Source organism: Phocoena sinus, chromosome 4 (genome assembly GCF_008692025.1).
Source record: "Phocoena sinus isolate mPhoSin1 chromosome 4, mPhoSin1.pri, whole genome shotgun sequence".
NCBI lineage: Eukaryota > Metazoa > Chordata > Mammalia > Artiodactyla > Phocoenidae > Phocoena > Phocoena sinus.
The window spans coordinates 63,436,646-63,456,835 of record NC_045766.1 but is presented as its reverse complement, the minus strand read 5'-3'; the positions used below and the strand labels follow the sequence as shown (position 1 = coordinate 63,456,835).

The 20,190-nt window shown below is 48.8% G+C and overlaps 1 long non-coding RNA gene across 3 annotated transcripts; it reads right to left on the bottom strand.

The window, feature by feature from the left end:
• Positions 1-1,770: 1,770 nt before the first annotated feature.
• LOC116753660 lies at positions 1,771-18,914 on the bottom strand. 3 transcript variants are annotated; one of them, XR_004349786.1, is made up of 4 exons: positions 17,856-18,914; positions 13,300-13,387; positions 7,101-11,109; positions 1,771-1,903 (listed from the first exon to the last, which is right to left on the bottom strand). It is a non-coding gene; the product is annotated as an uncharacterized LOC116753660 (long non-coding RNA). The 3 variants fall into 3 exon arrangements; XR_004349787.1 differs by lacking the exon at positions 1,771-1,903 and adding an exon at positions 16,515-16,604 and having other exon boundaries at positions 5,284-11,109; XR_004349785.1 differs by lacking the exon at positions 1,771-1,903 and having other exon boundaries at positions 5,284-11,109.
• Positions 18,915-20,190: the final 1,276 nt, after the last annotated feature.

The following is a 20,190-nucleotide window of genomic DNA, read 5'->3' as shown; positions in this document are numbered from 1 at the left end:
CTCACGCCATTCAGCACTACCTTAAAAACCACTGATGTGTCCCAGGAACTCTGGTTCACGGCAAAGCTTGGGGGTTACATGGCATAATGGAAGAGTCATCATGGAGAATTAGAAAAGACTGGTGTTAAAGAGCGTTTAGGCCTCCTACTCACTGAATGACCTTAGGTGAATCACTTTTCTCCCTCTTAGCTTCAACTTCCTCTCCCTGTAATGGGAACAATTTTACCCACTTCCTGGTACTACTGAGGGGACTAAAAGAAAAAAACATGTGACAGTACCTGATGCCAGCCTGGAACACAAGGGGTATTAGCTCCTGCCTTTGCTCCCCCACTGCTCCGACTCCCTGAAGCCCTCGTTGTTTGGGGAGCACCATCCTTGGTCCAGTTCTCTGAGACAGTGGGCTTCCTGTTCTCAGTTCTATCTCAAATGGCTCTGAAGAAAGAACACGGTGATCCTGTAAAATGTCACTGAATCAGAAGTTCTGCAGCTTTGCCAACAATCTGGGGGAGAGGACTTTAGAGCAGCTACAGGGAGAAAGTGAGAGGACACAGTCCTGGGCTTGAGCTCCTGCTGGGGACGGACGCTGGGCCTTCCATCTTTTCTGCCTCTTTAATGTGGGAACACACCACACACACACACACACACACACACACACACACACGCATACAGGCCCATCCCACTGCTGGGGCAGAGGATAGGGCAAGCAGGGAATGGGATCTGAGTCCCCAGAAGCCCAGAACTGGTGCCCATGGGGTTTGGTTGATTCAATGCCCACGTCCAAATGACTCTGCCCAGGCAGTGCCTTCCACTGCAGGCCTCACCCCGGAGCATACAGATGAGCAGGCTGACAGCCTCCCTGCCAGGCCCCCTCAGCAGGTTTTTTTGCTCCACCTTTCTCCCTTCTGACTATGTCTCTTGCCAGCCTTTAGCCCAGGTCTCTCTCTCCTTCCCCTTGGCCTCAGCAATGGGGGCTGGCAGGCCAGGAGGCCACAGAAGCACAGGCTGGGGCTGGGGAGCCATTGAGAGATGACGGCTTGGTGACAATGCCTTCACCTCTGTCCCAGCTGCTAGCACTGTCCTCGAAAGCCCAGGGTCAGCTCCCAGAAGCAAAGCCAGTGAGCCAGTTGGGTCTGCCTCTTCAGCAGTCATGGTGCTTCCTGGAAAGTGCCTCTTTATTTCCTTTTTAGCTCATAAGACTCTTCATGGGAATAAATTCTGACCAAACCTTGGGGTTCACGTGTTGGCGTCTACTGGAGGTGGAGACTTCACTAATACTCTGAGCCCTGGATTTGACCCCTGTTTTATCGCATAAGGCTCGATGACTTTGGACCAGTGACTTATCCTCTTTCTTTATGCCTTTCTATCTTAATCTGTAAAAATAGGAATAATGACATCTGTTAAGAGAGCTGTTGTGAATTTAAATGAGATTATTTAAATGAGAGTTATTTTCTGGCACTTGAAGATTTCCCAGTGTTCTACAAATGTTAGCTAATGCTGCTCCTACTACAACCGCCTCCATCACTATAATTACTGCCACTATCAGCAGAGCTTGTTCGAAGAGTTAACACCAATCTCAAAGTTGAAATCAGCTTTAGTTACCGTTTAATTTGCACTTACCATGTGAATACTCTGTTGGGTACCTTCGCTGACATTAACTAGTCTAACCCTCACGATTAGCCTGTGCAGTAGGTCATACAATTTTCTACCCGTTTAATGAGAAACTTCAGCGATAATGGTGGAGTCGGCGGGGGCGGGGGGGGGGGGGTAATTTCTTAAGGTCCCAAGGACAATGAGGGTAGGGAAGGGAACTTTGCATATTCTTGATCCAGGCATTTATCGAGTTATTTATGCCTTGCTTCAGTCCAAAGAAGAGTTGAGGTCATGTGTCAAGCAGCAGAGTGCCCTAGAAAGTAAAAAAACATCAAAACTGATGAGCTCTGGGTTGGAATCCCAGCTCTGTCACATACTAGTCAAATGACATGGGAATGTTATATAAAACCTCTGTGAGCTTCAGTTTCTACCACCCATTGAATTAGCTATGCAAATTGAAAGATATTCATTATCATCCCCATTTTCCTGATGAGTAACTCAAGAGTCAGAGATGTTGAAACTTTACAAAGTTTGCAAAACTATTAGGTAAGTAAATAACAGAGCCAGATATTGGCCCCAATTTGAAATCTGATCTGATTTCAAATTCCAAATTATTCTGAGCTATCTAAATGGTGCCCTTCCCAAGTGCAAAGCTGGGATTCAAACATAGTACCGTGCTTCCTATCACTGTCGTTTTTCTAGCAGCATTGGACTTAAGGGGAAAACATACCAGACATTCTGACTCCCCCATTTGCACCTGCGGCTCCCGAATGATTAAATGTCTCAAGCCCTTCTTTCAAGAATAATTAAAAACTATACTGCCTTCAAAGTGAAGATGGAGAAGATGGACTAGTGGAAAGTGAGGCAGCCCGGATTATAGCTTGAGTTACTGGTTTCTTTCTCCTTCATCCGCCATTCCATGTACCATTGCAGTCTGGCATCTGCCCCAACACACCTTGGGAAAATGCTCTCCTAAGGTTATCAGTGATCTCCTGGTGGTCAATCTCACAGGCCTTTAAAAACTTTCCATCATTTAGTGCCAAATATATACAAAGAACCTGCTACACAAAGGCACTGTGGGAGATGATTCGACCTTTAAAAGGTGCCAGGCCTCAAACCCAGTACAGTCTGTGGTGGGGAATGACAAGAAGAAGAGTAAGAGGAATGCAAGGCAAAGCATGAGACGCAGACGCACAGACAGCTCTGGGTGTTATTCTCACCTGTCCTCCCTCCTGCCTCCGGCTCTTCACCCTACCCATCTTCTCTGTGTGATCTTTCCACTCCCACGAATGAAGCTACCTGCGCCCCCTCCACCCCCAACAACCACTCGCCATTCAGCATCTCCCTAATTACACCCTGATCGCTCAGTCGCCACTTTGATGGCCTTCAAAACCAACACGTTCAAAGCCGCACTCACCGTTCCAGCCGCCAGCAGGCTTTTCCTGCAGAAATGCATCACTGTTCACCCTTAACACCTTTCTCCCCCAAATCTAATCAGTCTCCAAAATCTTTTCAGATCTTCCTCCTGGATAGCCCTTGAACACATCTGCTTTTCTTATCTCTACAAGTCACTTGGTATATTTCAGACCACCCTGTCTTGCCTGGAGTGTTCAGTCAGCCTCCCAGCTGATTGCCTTCAGCTCTTTAGCTGTCTCTCATCAGCTGTCCACACTTTATCAGAATGATCTTTGTAAAGGCAGACATTGATCTTGTACTTTCCATGTTAAAAATCCCCATAGTCTTCACCATAGAAGTCAAAACTCTTATGCCTGGCCCACAAGGCTCTTCCAGGCCTGACCCCACCTTCTCTCTCATCCCTTCCCATCTCCCACTCTACACCCTATTATGGTCCATAATTAAAGTGATTGAATAGTTTTTCATCTAAATCCGAATACTCATGAGAGTGAAATGAGGCCCTAGTCATAATTAACCTGAGACCAACTGGGATTCCCCAGGGCAAATTGAGACGTTTGACTGGACAGTCCACAAAGGCCATCTCAGACCCCTAATCTAAGTAAATTTCTCTCTCTTCCCCAGAGCTAACCGGCAACTTCTCTGTGTCTCTTGGCTCACGTTTTCAGAGACAGAGAATTCATTTGTCCCAGCTCTTCTTTTTAATGCAAACCTAAGTTATAGCCCCTGGCCAGCCTCCAGCCTCTTAAGGCTGCCCTTAAGTCAGGTGACCAGGATAGGCCATTCAGGGGTGTCTGTGTGGGCTGCCTCAGGGCGTAGTACATGGCCAGGCTCACACATTCATAGTCACTGCAGCAAGGCCTGTGGGTAGGGACTCCCTTAGAAGTGCACGGGGAGGAGGGGAGTGAGGGGCGGGGGAAGGGAGAAAAGGGACCAGGATCTGGTAGCATCTTATCCCTGGTTCCAGCTGCTCATGAAGGCCATCCATTTCCCTATTCTTTCTTCAGTTTGGTGATTTAGACGTTTGGGTTGGTTTTCTATTTCATAATAGAGTCTTGACTCCATGGGACCACCATGGATAGGTCAGGCCCCTCTTCCCCAGGACCCCCCATCAAATGTTGGAAGATAGCTCTTGGGTCCCCTGCCCCTGGGTCATTCCTGCTCGGCAGCACAGCACAATCCACTGCGCTCTGTGTGTCCCTAGAGTTCACAAGGGCCTCATCAGAGGCCACCTAGAGCTTTGCCTTTCTTTAATTGTTGGGCTTATCTGTAAGGTTTCCTTTGAACAAAGGATTCTGTAGTTTTAAAATGTTTAAAGACAACTGCCCTGAGTTTTAGAACCAGAGCCCATGTTGGGTTCACTGTTGTATCTTCAGTGTTTACAATAGGCTATGCATACAGTGGCATCAGTAAATGTTAGACAAATGAATGCATTATTGGGATCAAGTTCCTTTACCACCTGCTCTCCTCTGAAGGCACTGGCCTCTGAGTTCCCTGGACTTATCTTCTACACTTTAAAAAGCCCTCCCCTTCCTTGGGAACATTTTCCTGGAGGTGACAGGCCTAGAATGGACACCACCAAGCTCCCACCCACCCTGTTCCTCCTCCATACCCCAGCCACCCTTCCCCACTTCTCCCAGTACTGCCAACCCATCAGCTGGGTAACTTGGAGGATGTTTCTCCCCAGCTGAATTTTCTTCTTTCTCCCTTTCAAATCCTGGTGTGCTGTTATTCACTACTGGAAACAGCAGAAGTCACTTTAGAGAGGAAGCCATCTGGTTCATTAGCCTGATTAAACTCAAGCAATGGGATCTGAGCACAGTTCACAAGATGAATCGTGTGCCTTCTCTTTGGCCACAGTGAATTTCACAGCGATTATTAATCTTGGGGCTCAGTCACCCCTCACATCTGCAAAATCATGTGGGTCAGAAAGAGAGGACAGGGCTATAGCCAGATGATGTCGGGATTTTCTGAGTAGAAGGGGTTCAGTCTACCCTCTCTCTCTCATTGCAGGCCTGGCAAAATCCACAAAGTATGCCAGGCTCCCCAAATCTGTCAGAAAGACCTGGTCTTCAGTGACAGTGAGACTTGTCTTTTTTTTTTTTTTTTTTTTTTTGCGGTACGTGGGCCTCTCACTGTTGTGGCCTCTCCCGTTGCGGGGCACAGGCTCTGGACGTGCAGGCTCAGCGGCCATGGCTCACAGGCCCAGCCACTCCGCGGCATGTGGGATCTTCCCGGACCGGGGCACGAACCCGTGTCCCCTGCATCGGCAGGCAGACTCTCAACCACTGCGCCACCAGGAAAGCCCGAGACTTGTCTTTAAAATCAGATTTTGCTGCTTATTAGCTGTGTGATTCTAGGCTCAGATTCTTCACCTGAAAGGAGGTATAAAATGTATTTTTAGAGGAGTCGCAAGGACCAGCAACTACTTAAAGCTCCGAATGGAGTGCTTCAGAATGTCTGGAGTGTAGACGGGAGTGGGCAGAGATGAGAAATGAGTCAGAACAAGGTAAGCAGGGACCAAGTCACAAAAGGTCTTATTGGATGGGGAAAGGAATTTATGATTTTACATTGAAAGTATTGGGGAAATTGTAAAAAGAGAAAATCACAGGACAGTGATATGATCAGATCTGCATTTTGGGACGCATGAGGAATCTGCTCTCTTGCAGCAGATGTGGAAATCAGCAAGGAAGCAAAACAAATCGTCACTGCTGAGGGACTGAAGATGGAAGGGGGCACTGGAGAGGGAAAGTCCAACTGATCCTGAGGTTTCTGGCTTGGGTGGCTTTGCAGAGAGTGGGAGCCAATCTCTACGGAAAGGAGCACAAGTGGAGAAGCAAATTTATGGGACACAAGGAGACAAATTGATTCTGGGACATGCTGAGTTGGAGTTAATAGTTCAAATGTTCCATTTAATGCCATAAAATCCGATATGTTGGGGATATAGAGTTAGACCCTGTCTAAAGGGGTCACCTCCCCAGGCCCCATTTCTAGGAAGATGAACGGGCAAATGAGCCAACACCAATCTGTTTATCCCTCCAGTCTGAAAGTTTTCCTGGGAGGTCCTTTTGGAGGCTTTAGCAGCCATGGCTGTGTCTAGAAATACTTCTAAGTTTTCTACCAAGAAATCTCACTTGCTGTGTAGAACAGCAAAACCTACCATTTCTTCCTTTGCCCTCATCCTCCAGGTACGCTCCTGTGAATATACCTTTTCTCTGCTGCTTCCAGGGGTGGGAGGGGGAGGGTAGCAGCTTCAATAGGAGGGAAGAACAACTGGTTTGTACTCCTGCGGAAAGAGGTCAAAGATGACCCCAGAGGATTGCTGCTCTTAGGGGGAAAAGTCACAAGGGTGGGGAGAATGGCAGGGATAAGCATAAGGAATAATGATAATCAGGGACAATAAAAACGAACAAAAGATGTCAAACAACCTACATACAAGGGAATCCCCAAACCTGTCTACAATAGGAGAGAAGAAGAAAATGGACCTAGTAGGTGCCTTCAGAAGGTGGGTCCTGTGACGGAAAGAGCACAGGTTTTAGAGCTCCACAGTCTCAGGTTCAAACCCCAGGTGTAAGCATGGCTGTGTGACATTGGCTAAGTCATGGAGGCTCTCTGACGCTCAGTTTCTTCACCTGTGAAATGTACTGTAGAATAGTAATACTTTCCTTGCGGGGTCGGGGTGAGAGTTGGCCCAGCAAGGTGAGCGGTGCAGGGGAGCTGACAGATTTGTTTCTGTAGCTGTTACTGCTGTGATTGCCTCCATTGCCCTCCTTCCAGCTGTCCTTGGGCTGGCTCTCTCTGCTTCACAACCACGGGAACAACCCTGCATCCCCATGGGGACCCAGACCTGAGGGACCCTCTCTGGCCACAGCCCGGGAGGACACTGAATGCAGGACATCTTCACCCAAGGAGCTCCAGAGGCCCCTTTTGGTTTGTGGAAAAATGAGGTTTGGCCTCAGCTTCCCTGGAGTTTGAAGACATCTGGTGATTATGAGGAGAGGCAATGAGGTGGAATGAGGCTGGGCCTCGGTGTCTGACAGAACCACACTTGCCTCCTGCCCACTGCCACCCCAGCTCTGTGACCTTGGGTGCCTCACCTAACTCTCCTGAGCATCAGGGTCCTTGCCTCCCGCTTGAAGGGCTGCTGTGAGGATGAAATGACACAACCCACAAGAGAGTGCTGGCACATGACACGTATTTTCCTTCTCCGTCTTCCTTTCTTCTCGATATCTTTGAGATTCTTGACAAGAACAGAAATTAAATATAAAACTGCATAGGGCTCAATGATATAAATCAATCTCTTAAATGACTATTAAATGTAATTGTCAGCAGAAGAGAGCAGAAAACCCAGCAACCAGAATGCAACAAAATAAGCTGACTCTGACTTCGTGGATGGATGGAAAACTGGCCAAGTTCCTATTCTTCCCCTTTTCTTTCTTTCTTTTTTTTTTGATGCTGCAGAGATGAAGTAACACCAATACCCAGGCTGAGGAAGAAAATCTCCAAATATATTTATGTTTTGAGTTTCATACAAGAAGCAGACAGTCACCTAGAACAAAGCAACCCAATGATGTTTATGCAGTAACTCGGGTTTTGGAGCTCAAATTGGGAACTTTTCTCCATCTCCATTCACCACCCAAAAGCAAAAGGATAAAGAGCACATTTCTGCTGTTTATTTCTATACTAAACAATCAGGAAAAGATCATGGAGTTGAGGTCCAAATTTCTATCAATTTTAATGACCAAGCATGAGGCAGTAAAGAAATCCAAAGCTCGCAGTATGTGCTTCAAGCTTTGCCTCAAGACCCAAGGAGGAAGACACAAGCTTACCCTGCAGTGACAGTGATATTTCTGGGGGAAACATCTGAGAAGAACTGTGTGGGCAGCAGTGTCTACCTTCTTAGCCTCATCACCCTTAGGAGACCCACTGTCAGAAACCAGCTCCCCGGTTCTCAACACAGTGGCACACACCATTACTCCTAGAGACTTGGTGGGGCTTCTGTTGAGGGACCCAATGGAGGGCAGCGGTCACTGTGAGGGTCTGAGTGGAGTGTGTACCCAGGAGGCTGGAGAGGTAAGGGTAGGAAGGTGGGCAGACCATTCACATGGTAGAACTAGAAGCTAAGCTGAGGCCCTTCCTCCTCCCTGTGTTAGTTTCTACCATGCATCAGGTATGGGGTGGTATGGTAGGTACCTGCTACTAAATATTTGACAAACAGCTCTGGTGAGAGTGGGGCAAGGGTGCCTGATTTACAGCAGCATTTGCTGTAAATCACAGTGGTATAAATACTCTCACTGTGGCTGATTTCAAACTACCAACATGATGTCACTGAGCACAGAATTGGGAAGAGATGCACACCATTGTCTCCAGCACACCACTAGGTAGGGCCCTGGGACCACCCCTGGCAGCAGGTGTCAATGGGTCCCATGTGTCACAGGAGGACAGACAGAAGACCCTGGCTAGCTTTGAAGACACAGATAAGGCATCATCACCTACCTCTGAGAAGTCTCATTCCAGCCCCCTCCAGCCACCTACCCCAGCTGGATGCCCTGTGCCTCTCTTTCCCAGATCAATGGTGAGGCCATGGTGTCATCATTTGTCCACACGCCAGTCCTCCCATTAAACACAGGCCCATTCTTCATTTCCATACCTCCAGCACCTAGCAGAGTGCCTGGAAAAAGTAGGCTCGTAAAGAGCGTTTGGTTACTAAATGTGTATTGGATGGACACCAGAATGAATGATGAGTGAATGTTCTGGGGCAAAGAGGAGGAGGAATGCGGAAGCTGCCATCAAGCATCTGCAGAGATGTCCTATAAAAAAGGGATGCATTTTATTCTTACAGATACCAAAGCAAGATCAGGACCAACAAGAGGAAGTGGCAAGAAAACAGGTTTAGAGTCTCTTTGAAAAAATACATAGAGCTCCTAGCCCCTACAAAGCCATAGAATGCAGGGTCCTCCCTGCCTTCCACCTCTCAATTAGCATCTCCTGCCCCTCACCCACTTGAAAACTGGCCCTGGTCTACTCCCCCTGCCTCCAGCCCTGCCCCCATACCCCAGCACAGGGAGAGGAGTTTTTGCTGTTGTCACAAACACCGAGGGAACATCTGCTGGTGTGCATGCCTAGGCCAGCAGAGGTGGGGATCGCTCAAAGCAATGGAATATCTATAAATAAAGAAAAAGAACTCCCGGTGGGTGCTTGGGATCTCTCTCATCCTTCCTCCACCAACTGCTTGATTCTCTTCCCTTTAGACCTTAATCCCACAGCACCCTTCTCACCACCAATTCCTCCCCTGGGTGGTCGGTAATTTTTGCTCCACCTACTAGACTCAGCCTCTCAAGGACAGAGAGCAAGACGCCTGTCTGAATCCCCAGTGCCTACCATAGCATCTGGTACACTGGAGGTGCCCAAGAAGCATCTTTAAACGAAAAAATTCACAAATGAGAGAAAAAGTCCACTTCCTACACCTGTAGTTCATATATCCCAAACTGGCAAAACTCCCAGAACACCTAGAAACAATTTGCAGATCAAGAAAGCCACGAAGCTAGCTAGAGTTCTGTGAGAAGGAGATTTGGGAAAACTCAGAGTCCCCCAAAGCACATCCTTCTAGGGCTAACTGTAAAAATCTTTTTCTCAGAGATAAATAACTACAAAAACTGTAAAATACAGACAGTTCCTTACTTAGGAACATGTTGTGTTCTGAAAGTCTATTTATGAAATTGTTGTTTGAAATTCTGAATAGACTTTTTCATGGACCCACGTTAAGAAAAGTAACTGACAATGTAGCTCTAACTGGAGATATTTGCAAAGGAAAATAATAAGGAGCAATAAAGCTATACTGTGAAGGGAACTTTTTCTTTTAAACATCATTAAATAGACATATGGAACGTGCCAGACTGTACAATAGCCTTTGGACCAGGGGCAACACTGCGAAGCAATAAAATGAAAATTTAAATGGTTTCTCTTTATTTATTATGGATGCTGATAACTTGAGAAAAAGCCAGTTTTATCTGGAACAGCTGCAGTTGAAAGGGATCCCTGACAGGAGCTTAGCACCGGCTGTGGTACTCAGATTTCAGGGTCCAGGTGAGTCACCTGCGGGTTTAAAGATGCAAATTTCCAGCCTCTGCCCCCAGGGAGGCAGATTCAATGGGTCTGAGATAGAACCCAGGAATATGCATTTTAACAAGCACTCAGGAGAGTCTGACCCAGGTGATTTGAAGACCACACCCGGAGGACTGCCAGCTGGAGAGGAAGGCACATCACCTCAGCTGAGCTTAAGTCTATCTCCTGAGACTGTGTCTCTTTGGTATAGCGCCCTGCCCCTTTTTCTCCTCCCATTTCCTTTCAGTGGTGGAAGAAGGTGGCCAGTGACTACCTGTCACTTCACGAGGTATGTATGGGTTTAGGGTTAAGAGCATATGTCAGAGAGATGAAAGAAACTATTAATCATTCAGTAAAAATTGAGGGCTGAGATTCAGCTGGTATGCTGGTGATTAAAATAACAAAAACATTATACCTGTTGGAAAACAGCTTCCACCCTGAGTATCACATCCCCCCCAGTACTTCCCTGCCAATAGCAGGCCCCAATTAAACTCTCTGTAGAATGGGATTAATAACATCTCCTTTGTAGAATTAATGTGTGTGTGTGTGTGTGTGTGTGTGTGTGTGTGTGTGTGTAAAGTGCTAGATACATAAGTATTTAACACATGGTTATTTATTGCTATTATCATATTGCTCGAAACTACTTGGAGAAGATGTCAAAAAATACAGCCAGGCAGCAATAATCCAGTTTTATATCATACAATCCGACTTGTTCACAAGTGCTGTAGAATGAAAATCAAGCGCGCTCAGTGTGGGAGACACTCACTCAGAGGAAGTGGGGAGTGTACTCACCGAGGGTTCTGGTTTCTCTTACCAGCTCCACTGCTTAATGCCTGGTGATCTTGAGCCATCAGATCTCCAGGGTAAAGCGAGGCTGAAGGTGCTCTCAGGAGGGTGAACATAGGAACCCGCCACAGTGCCTGGCACACGGTATGTGCTCAGCGACTGGGAGCTCTTTAGAAGATTTGAAAGTGGGGATCAACCTTCCCTCAGTGGTAGAACCTCAGGGACAACAAGGAGGTCTTCTTTAAATTCAGTGCAATATTATGGATTCCCTACGATGCACAATGCTCTCTGAGAGACAGGAAGATGATTAAGGTGTAGTGTGAGGAACAATTGCTGTCCCAGGGATGGGGCAGGGCAATGGGTGTGAAGCACATGCAAGGAACCATAATAGGAGGCAGCCTGCTGTAAATACTATGATAAGTGTTAAATAAATCTCAATGGGAGGAGAGGAGAGGGGATAATTAGCTTCAAGAGGTAGCACTATAGAAAGAGTAAGAGAGAGGAAAAAGGCAGCTCTCCCTGCCGTGGGAGGAGCCTGAGTAGGATACAGAGATGGGTGGGTCCAAGGTGTGTGGGGATGATGAAGCCAGTCAACGTGTGGACCGAGTCCTTGAAGGGCTTACAGGAAGTGTAAGTGGATGAGTTAGCCGGGCCCACTTCACGGAGGACCTCACATGCCATTTTAGGGAATATCAAGGTTATTCTAAAGCAGTAACAACAATAATTCCATTCACTGAGAGCTTACTATGTGACTGACACTGCGCTAACTTTTGTTTGCAGCTACTTTAATTTTTTTGATAGATCTTTACTGGAGTATAACTGCTTCACAATACTGTGTTAGTTTCTGTTGCACAACAAAGGGAATCAGCCATATGCATACACATGTCCCCATATCCCCCCGCCTTGAGCCTCCCTCCCAACCTCCCTATCCCACCCCTTTAGGTCATCGCAAAGCACCGAGCTGATCTCCCTGTGCTATGCTGTGTGAATTTTTTAACAGATAATTTCTTCTAAACCCCGTAAAAACTTATGCATAATAAGTATTATCATGTCCATTTTATAGATGAGGAATCTGAGGTACCTTGAAGGCTTTTAAGCAGAGGGAGGGCTCTGGGGTGTCTGCCTTCAGAAAGTAATTCTGGCAGCAGGTCGAGAGAATGGATGAGAGAAGGGCCAGCACTTAGGGGCCCCCTTAATTTCTAACATATTGTGACGTTTTGTCCCTCTAAACTGGTTAACAAGAGATAAAGAAGTGACCAGTATTTTTAAAAATGGACTGATTCTCTCAAAAGTTTTGTGAGTTGGACAGGCTTTGAAGCACATGGTCATTTATGGAACTGGAAGCTTTTCCTCCCTGTGGCTCTTCCCAGGGGTCCCCAGAAAAGCTTCCCCTTTAGGGACAGCAGTGAAGAATTCCACAGCAGTGTAGAATTCCACAGCAGTGTCTCCTGACCAGACATAGCAGAAAACAGATCCAGAGTGATGTGAGTGAACCAAAATTAGCCTCTTTACAAGCTCATTAAAGCATGAAGTTAAGCATCCATTGCCCAAAATACAACAGGAAGGCAACAGGCTTCTCTCTCTCTCTCTGTCCCTACTTCCTCACACTTCCCTTCCCTTCCTCCCACCGGGCCTCTCTCAACAGGCAACAATCAAAGCAGGATCTTGGATGGGTGGGTGTCTCCTTCCTTTTCAAATAAACCCAATCAAAGTTCCTGAGAAATCCACTGTAACGTTGCATAATTCTAGGCAGGGGGCAGATTTGCAGCCTGTTAGTCTAAAGTCCGCCAGCTCCTTTATTAAGTTTTCATGTTAAAATATTGCTATCCTTAGGGGCATGGAGACAGTTACTGACCCAAATTGTTGCTTCCTAGGAAGCAGACCAGTGAGTAAGTAATATAATTGGGCGTTTTTTTTTTAAAGACAGACTGTCTTAGGGGAACAGACCATCTTTAATAACTATACATTTTTTGCATAGCAATTCTAAATATACAAAGCATTTTCACATATGCTTCTTTATTTAATCATTACCCTATCCAGTGGTACAGGTATTGCTAGTTCCATTTTACAGAAGAGGAAACTGAGGCTTAGAGACACAGACCCAGGTCTTCCAATTCCATCTAAATGGTGCGTTTATTACTCTTAACCTCATGGCTTCTCTCTTGTGCTTTCCCCCCAAGTTTATCAGTTGTTATTGTGGTTATTTTTCAAGCTAGCTTTGTGGAGGTGGTCCACCCCGGTTATGAGGCAGTACTTAAAAGTTGTTCAGTTGACAGTACTTAACATAGTAGCAGAGCCAGAAAGGGTTGTAGAGACCATTTCCAACCCCCTTATTTTACTAATAAGAAACCCGAGGCCCATAGAGGGGGTTGCCCTGCCTACATTCCCAGGGCTGGATTCACTTACCCTGTTCTTGGCAAAACTGTGACCAGGAGCCGAGCCTCCTACTTCTTCTGTCCCCATCCACAGCCTCACAATTTCTTTCAAGCACAACCTTTACAACCAAAGCAAAGAGGAAAGCTAAAGTTAGGACTTTAATATCCGTTCCCATCTTCTACCTATTTGATAAAATGGAAAGATCCTACTAATTATGAAATCATGAAATACTGGGTGGAAGGCAACTTGGAGATAATCTAGTGTAAGTTTTTGGTTTTGCAGGTGAGAAAAGTGAGGCCCAGAAAAATGAAGCAAACTGATCCCCCCAAGCAGGGTCTTGACTGAAGTCAGGTCTCCTGGTCCCTAGTCACTGACCCCACCTCTGTGACCTCAGCTATGGGCAGCATCGCGCGCAGTTCCCCCAGCTTGTCAGAGACAGTCCAACTTAAAGCTTTCCAGACACAGCTACCTGACGCAGCCCCAGCTTTGCCTTGGCAATAGAGAGCAGGCATCAGCTGCTGGCTTGCATGATGTGTTCCCAGAGCAACATGGCAAGTGTGAGCTGCCAACATTGAAGTCTCAGGGAATGTAAAGTGTTGAGCCAGTTAAACATCCAAAAATGCCCTGTCTCTCAGAAACAAGGGTGGTTCATCAGAGTGCTTGGCCACCAATGGGAACAGTGTTAGAGTGGCCGCGGAGGCTGAAGCCCACGCTCAGAAGCCTCCAGCCCTTTCCTCGCGTTCTCCTCTCCAACCTGGACCCAACGCAGGCTCCACTGGGAAGCCCAGAACTTCCCCCTCCCTGAAACCCTCCGGGACTCTTCAAGCTGGGAGGAGGTCTCCCTTCTCACGCCCTGAGAATCTGCTCTGTACAACTCGACACTTAATTTTATACTGTCTTTCATTGCTTCTTAATCGTTTTGAGTGTTTGTTTTATAGCCGCCATGGGTTACAAATGCTCTGGGGGGAGGAAGTAAGCTTCCTCCTCTGTACCCTGCAGTGCATCTCCCAGTGTCACCCAAGAGCAGAGGTGTGCTCAGGCTCACAGCTACTCCTGCTTCAGACTCTTTCCACTTTACCTGTATTTGCACTTACAGCAAATGCTCAATAAATCCTCACTCGTTTCACTGGGGCTTCAGCCTTTTCAAAGACAGAGTTCAGCAGCCAGGGCTTCTGTCAGCGCATGCCAAGCCCCTGTGCAAACTAGAGAAAAGGCAGGACACTGGCTCTGCCACGCTGCACGGCTGGGCTGGTGGGGCCTGGGCTTCAGCCCCTCACTGGGCGCCCTGTTGCAGTGAGCCACCTGCACCCCTGGGCTCTCACGGAGGCAGCAACATGACACCTCTGCCACCTGACTCTCCATTCTGACGGGAAGCCCTTACCCGGGGAAGCTGGCATCAGAGGCCTCCCAGCCCCTTCCCTGTCAAAACCAAACGAGAACAACAAAAAGCGCATATCTTCCATAGTTCCTCGATACTCATAGCCTGAAGTCTACACCGCTGGCAGGGCACTTAGGGACCCTCTACAACAGGGTCCCAACTTCCTTTCTTCTACTGTAAGGCCCAGAACTCACCATGAGTTGTCCTCCTTCTGTGCTTTCGCTTTCCCTCAGCCTAGGTTGTCCTGTCTTGCTGATCTGTGTGTCAGATCCCTACTCTGCTCTCACATCCCATCCCAAACCTCACCTCCCCCATGAAGTCTCAATCAACATAAATGTTCTCCATGCTTCTCCCAACCTCCAGCCCCCTGCCTTCCGCATTGCTTCAACCTCTTGCACAACCCTTTTCCCACATGTTATTTGCATGTAACCCAGTGGCCAGCTGTCTTTAAGTCCTCTGCCCACACAGGCTTCTCTGTACTCACCCTACATCAACCCAGATGCTGAACTCAACACCACCCTGAGTTCCCCCAAAGGAATCCGCTCACAAATTGGGGAACAGATGCCTTTACAAATGCCTTATCTCACAGGAAGGGTAGAGAGCAGGAACCTCGTAGCGAGGCCCCTCTCCCCTAGCAAACTGCTTACTGATCTTTGCAAGCATCCCTGTTCTCCAAATCCTTGCTTGGCAGCCCTGTTCTGGACGTTTCTCTCTCGTTACTCTTCCTCAGCGCACTCCCAGCCAAGTGTCTGCATTCTGTCTCTGCATGTCTTTCCCATTCCTCCCACCCAACTTATTTCCTTCCTGTTCAAATAGGCAGAATAACTCCATGTTGCCCCAACCCCTACCCGCAAGCATGCATCCCCATATCCACCATAATGCCCAGCCAAATACAAGCTCTCTCTCTCAGTTTCCCCTTCTTTGGAAGGAGGCAGGATTAGACAGAACAAAACTGTTTTCTGGTGACGTGTGGATAAGCGTGTTTCCCTCCACAGAGAATGTGGTTCGGAAGGCGAGGATTTTGTTTTCTACATCCACCCAACCTAGCACAGTGAAGATGCATACAGTAAGCTTGAGACCAGCCTTCTCTTCTACCAGGGACAGGGACAGCTCTAAGCCCATTCTGTCTCTTGCTTCCTCTTTCTTCCCAGGGAAGGCCCAGGACTAGAGTCAGGGGAAAGTGCTGGAAGACACAGGAGGAGCTTAACAGATAGTCAAGAGATGAATGAGTCAGTGAGTGAAAGGAAAACAAGAAAAGATAAAAGAACTTTGAGAGCACCCTCACCAGGATTATTTCAGTCCAGCTGAAGGGAACTTTAAGAACCAAGCCAGGATGATAGATAGATAGATGACAGGTGAATGGTAGGATGAAGTGTGAACATGAGGTCCTTGGTATTGGCACTGCCTTCACTATGCTCTGGAACCTTTGGGAAATCTCTGAGCCTCAATTTCTCATGTGTCCCTTCATCCTGCCTGCAGATGGCCCAATATGGACACTGACCATCAGGGTCCTCGGGGCTGTTTGACATTCATGTTTGAGGCTTCTTCCCCAAATACCCAGACACCCAGGGCCCCCTGGCGCCTCTGCATCCGCCGAAAGCTTTTCTTGGCTGCAGTCCTGAGCCGGGGACCTTTACTGCCTGCTGGCGGAAAAGAATTCTCAGTTGTGGAAACTGGTAAACTTTACGTATTTTACAGATGAGAGACCAAACTCCGGATGACTCTAAATGTGGTGTGAAATGGACAGAAGTCACCCTGCTGGTGTGACATGCCTGAGATAGTGTCATCACCACCACTGTCACCCCATACAGACCTGCACGTCATGGAAAGAGTGGTGCCTTGGCCAATGTTGGCCCTCATCACTTACCCCTCACTCCCAGCCCCTTTTCTGTGCTTTTCTACATTTTAAAAGTAAGAAGAGGTCTATTTGCTGTGCAGGAAAACAGCCCATAGTCACCTAAAAGCAAAGGAGAAAGGGAATTAACCCTCAGTCCTGAGACCTGATCCAGCGATCAGAGCCCAGCTCCGGTGAGCTGTGGCGGTTGCCACTATACCTGCGGAGGGAGAAAGCTTTTCAGATTGAACAGCCACCAATCCCCAGCCTCCAAAAAAGGTCCCTGGGCAGGGGCAGTGATTTGAATGCTAGAGACAGTGCGTAGGGAACGGAGCGAATTTGTTGACTTTTAATTTTTTGATTTTTCTTTGACTTGGTCGAGATAGTGAGGCAGCCTAGGCCCTGGCTGAGATGTGGGTATTTGTCAAACCATTGTCCCTGTCCCCTGAGTCAGCGGGCCTTTGGCCTCTCCCTGCGGAGCCCACCACTGCTGCATCCTCTCCAAACCACTCAGCCTCTAACTCTTCCTCCCAAACCGAAGCCCTACCCGTGAGAAGTGCCCGAACTACCAAAGGGGCGCGGGTTCCCACGGAGCCCACCCGCATTCACGCGTGTGTGCGCGCGCGCGCGGGGGTGTGGCGCGTGTGCGCGCGCACGCGGTTGTGTGGCGGGGGGCGGGCTCTGCGCCCGCAAGCAGGGCTCAGCTCTGAGCGTGGCATCCTGACTTGCCCGCTGCGAGGGGCAGGGCGCCGCAGTGCCGTAGTAGCGGGCAGCCGAGACGCACCGCTCGGGAGCCGCGGGTACCGGAGCGGGCAGAGACCCCGGCGCTGCCTAACCCCCACCGGGCCGCCCGAGCTCCAACCCCCTCCCCGGGAGGGCTGCGCGGGCCGCAAGACGCCCAGACGCCAGCCTCGGTCCCCTTTCAGTCTCTCGGTTCATCTTTCCTCCCAAGTAAGGGAATAAGCCCCAAGGAAGGGGCGCTCCGGAGAACCGCGCAACAAAGTGTTGCATGCTGAGGTAAGACCGTGGCCGGCGCGGTGGAGGGGGGCTCGGGCTGGGGGCGCGGGTTGCAGCAACTTGGAAAAGGGGAGCAAAGCGGGAGCCGGTCCCGTGGCCAGGGGACGGAGCTGCAGACAAGGCCTCGGCGCGCCCCCCCGCCCCCGACGATGCTACCTGCCACCTGCCACACAGCCCCTGCCGGAGGAGATGCCCCGCTGGCAGGGTGAGGGCACGGGGAGTCGCCCGGGGTGGCGCACCGGCTTCCTCTTCGACTGGGAGGACCTTCCGAACCTTAAAGGTGTGCGGGCGGGAGGCGTCCTGGCTCCACGCAGTTTGCTGAAGCAACTGGTCAGATTTCGCCCCTTCTAGACTTACCTTTGGTATTCAGTTCGCGCTCCAGGGTGCACAAGGGCGGCAAAGAGCGGGGACACTTTTTCTAACGTCTGTCCGCCAAAGCGTCTGACCGTCCCGCGGGGTTCCAGGACTTTGGGGGACTCCACAAAGCCCCCGAGCTAGGGGTCGTGAAGGGAAGCTGAAGCGAACGCGGAGACCTTGACAAATAGTAGCTACGGAAGGAGAAGAGGGTCAGGGAGAGAACGTCGGGTTGACCTGTTTAGTCTCGGACTCACACAAGATGTGTGTTCCTGTGTGTGCGTGCATCTAGTATCACCTGTGGGGCTTTCGAAAACTCCACCAGTGCACTCATCCTGCACATTCAGTGATTTTCTTCCTCTAGACGAGTGGGCTAGAATTTGGGGAGGGGTCTGTGGAGTTCGAAAAAGCCCTACAGGTGATTCTGATGCGCTGCCCCCATCCGTGCCATCACTGCAGCGGGAAGCACGAGACCGGAGCCAGGAGGCAGCTCCCAGGTGTGAGCGATCCAGGTGCGGGACTCAGACCTTCCCGCATCCTCCCTCTTTCCCCGCGGTGAGGCAGGAGGGTCTGCAGCAGCGCGCGGTGATTTGTGGCTGCGCCGCAGTGGCGCGCAGTAGAGCTGCGAACCCGCGGGCACGCTCGCAGGCGGGCGCTGGGCGGCTGTCTCCTCCGGCTTCATTAGCATACGATGACCTCGCTGTCCGGAAGAGGGCCTGGGAGGGCCGTTTTTTCTTCTTTCATTTCGGGACTTGGGGGAACGCACCTTGGCTTGGGAGGTGTGGACCAGGGGGAGTCGCTGATGAGGGGCAGCGGTCAGGACACAGGGCTGGGAACTGCCCCTCGGGTTCGAAAGGGGGAGACGACGTCGCTATTTCGGTGCCTGGGATTTTTTGTTTAAAAAACAGCCCTCAGAGTCGCTTACTGGAGCACAGGGCATCCCTCGTTGTCAGCGAAGGGTATTAGATCATAGGGGGCAAGTGTCATCACTATTTGGACACACACACACACACACACACACACACACACATACAATTTACCTTTGTGCTTTATCCCCCTCTCATTCCAGGGCTGTGTCCTAACGTGGGAAGGGACTTAATCTTCTTAAAAAGGGCTGTACTTGTCTCCTTTCCGAAGGTAAATGATACTCATGAAATACAGCGTCTGCCACTAAGCTAACTTCCTTGCTGTACCTCCCATCAAGTCTTTTCTTTACGGATCACCCTTAACGTTTGTGAATAGCACTGTAGGCGTTATTACAAGCATTTTTCTGGGAGGGGTGTGGGAGTAGGGAGCAAGTGGCTGAGTCTTTGCCACCTTACAATCTCATGTCAGTGTTTGGTTCAGATCAACCCAGACATGGGGAGAAAATGATAAACAATCAGAGTGTCTTGGAACCTAGACTTTCAGAGGTAGGAGAAACTACTGAGGACATCTGTTCCAGCTCCCCCTCAAATCCCGCAGAGCACCTGCAGCAGGTAGGGGAGGATCCCGCCAACCTTGCACTCCCAGAGGTCCCAGCTGTGCTCGAGAGGCTCTGCTCAGGAAGGTACCCATAAAGCAGCAGCTCTTCCCTCTACTGCTGATCCCTAGAGGGGAGGCTGCCCCTACCGTTTTTGTTGTGGTAAAACTCTTTTTTTAAAAAAAAAATCTTATTGTATTGCAACACTATGATATACCTTTTTAGTGTAAAGGTAATTCATGTTGAAGGTAGAAAATGTGGGAAGTTGAAAAGTGTGCAAAGAATCAAACCACCCACAATTGCACACAAATCAGATTAGTGTGTAAAATATGTAAATGGCATAACATCCCACTTCTCCACACAAATAATTAGAACAGCCCTCACTCCTAGGAAGGTACATCACTATCAGAGCCAAATTCAGCCAGCCCAGCCAATCAGTAACAGCTTCTTCACATACTGGCCATTTTCGAAGAAGTGTTTGTTTACACCAAGTATTAGAATTCCACTACCAAACCACAGAGGGAGTTGATACCTTTTCATATGTAACAGAGTTCACCTGCCTCATTTCCCTTCCGCATCCCAGCCGCTCAAGGCTAGTGACTATGGATCATGCAGTAAAAAAGAAAGTGATACATATCATCCAAAAAAACGTCCTCAGGTGAAAAAAATGTGGCCACAGAAGAGAAACTGAATTAGGCAATACGAAAGGGGAAATTTTGTGGTAGAGAATTTTCCAGGTAATGGACTGGGTGCTCTATGTGCGTTTCTCTTTGGATGAACCTTTATTCTGCTCAGATTGGTTGGTCTCAGAAAGGCACCTGAAAGCTGTCTAGAGTTGTGCAATGTATTTCCACACGTGACTGTTAGCATTTTCAC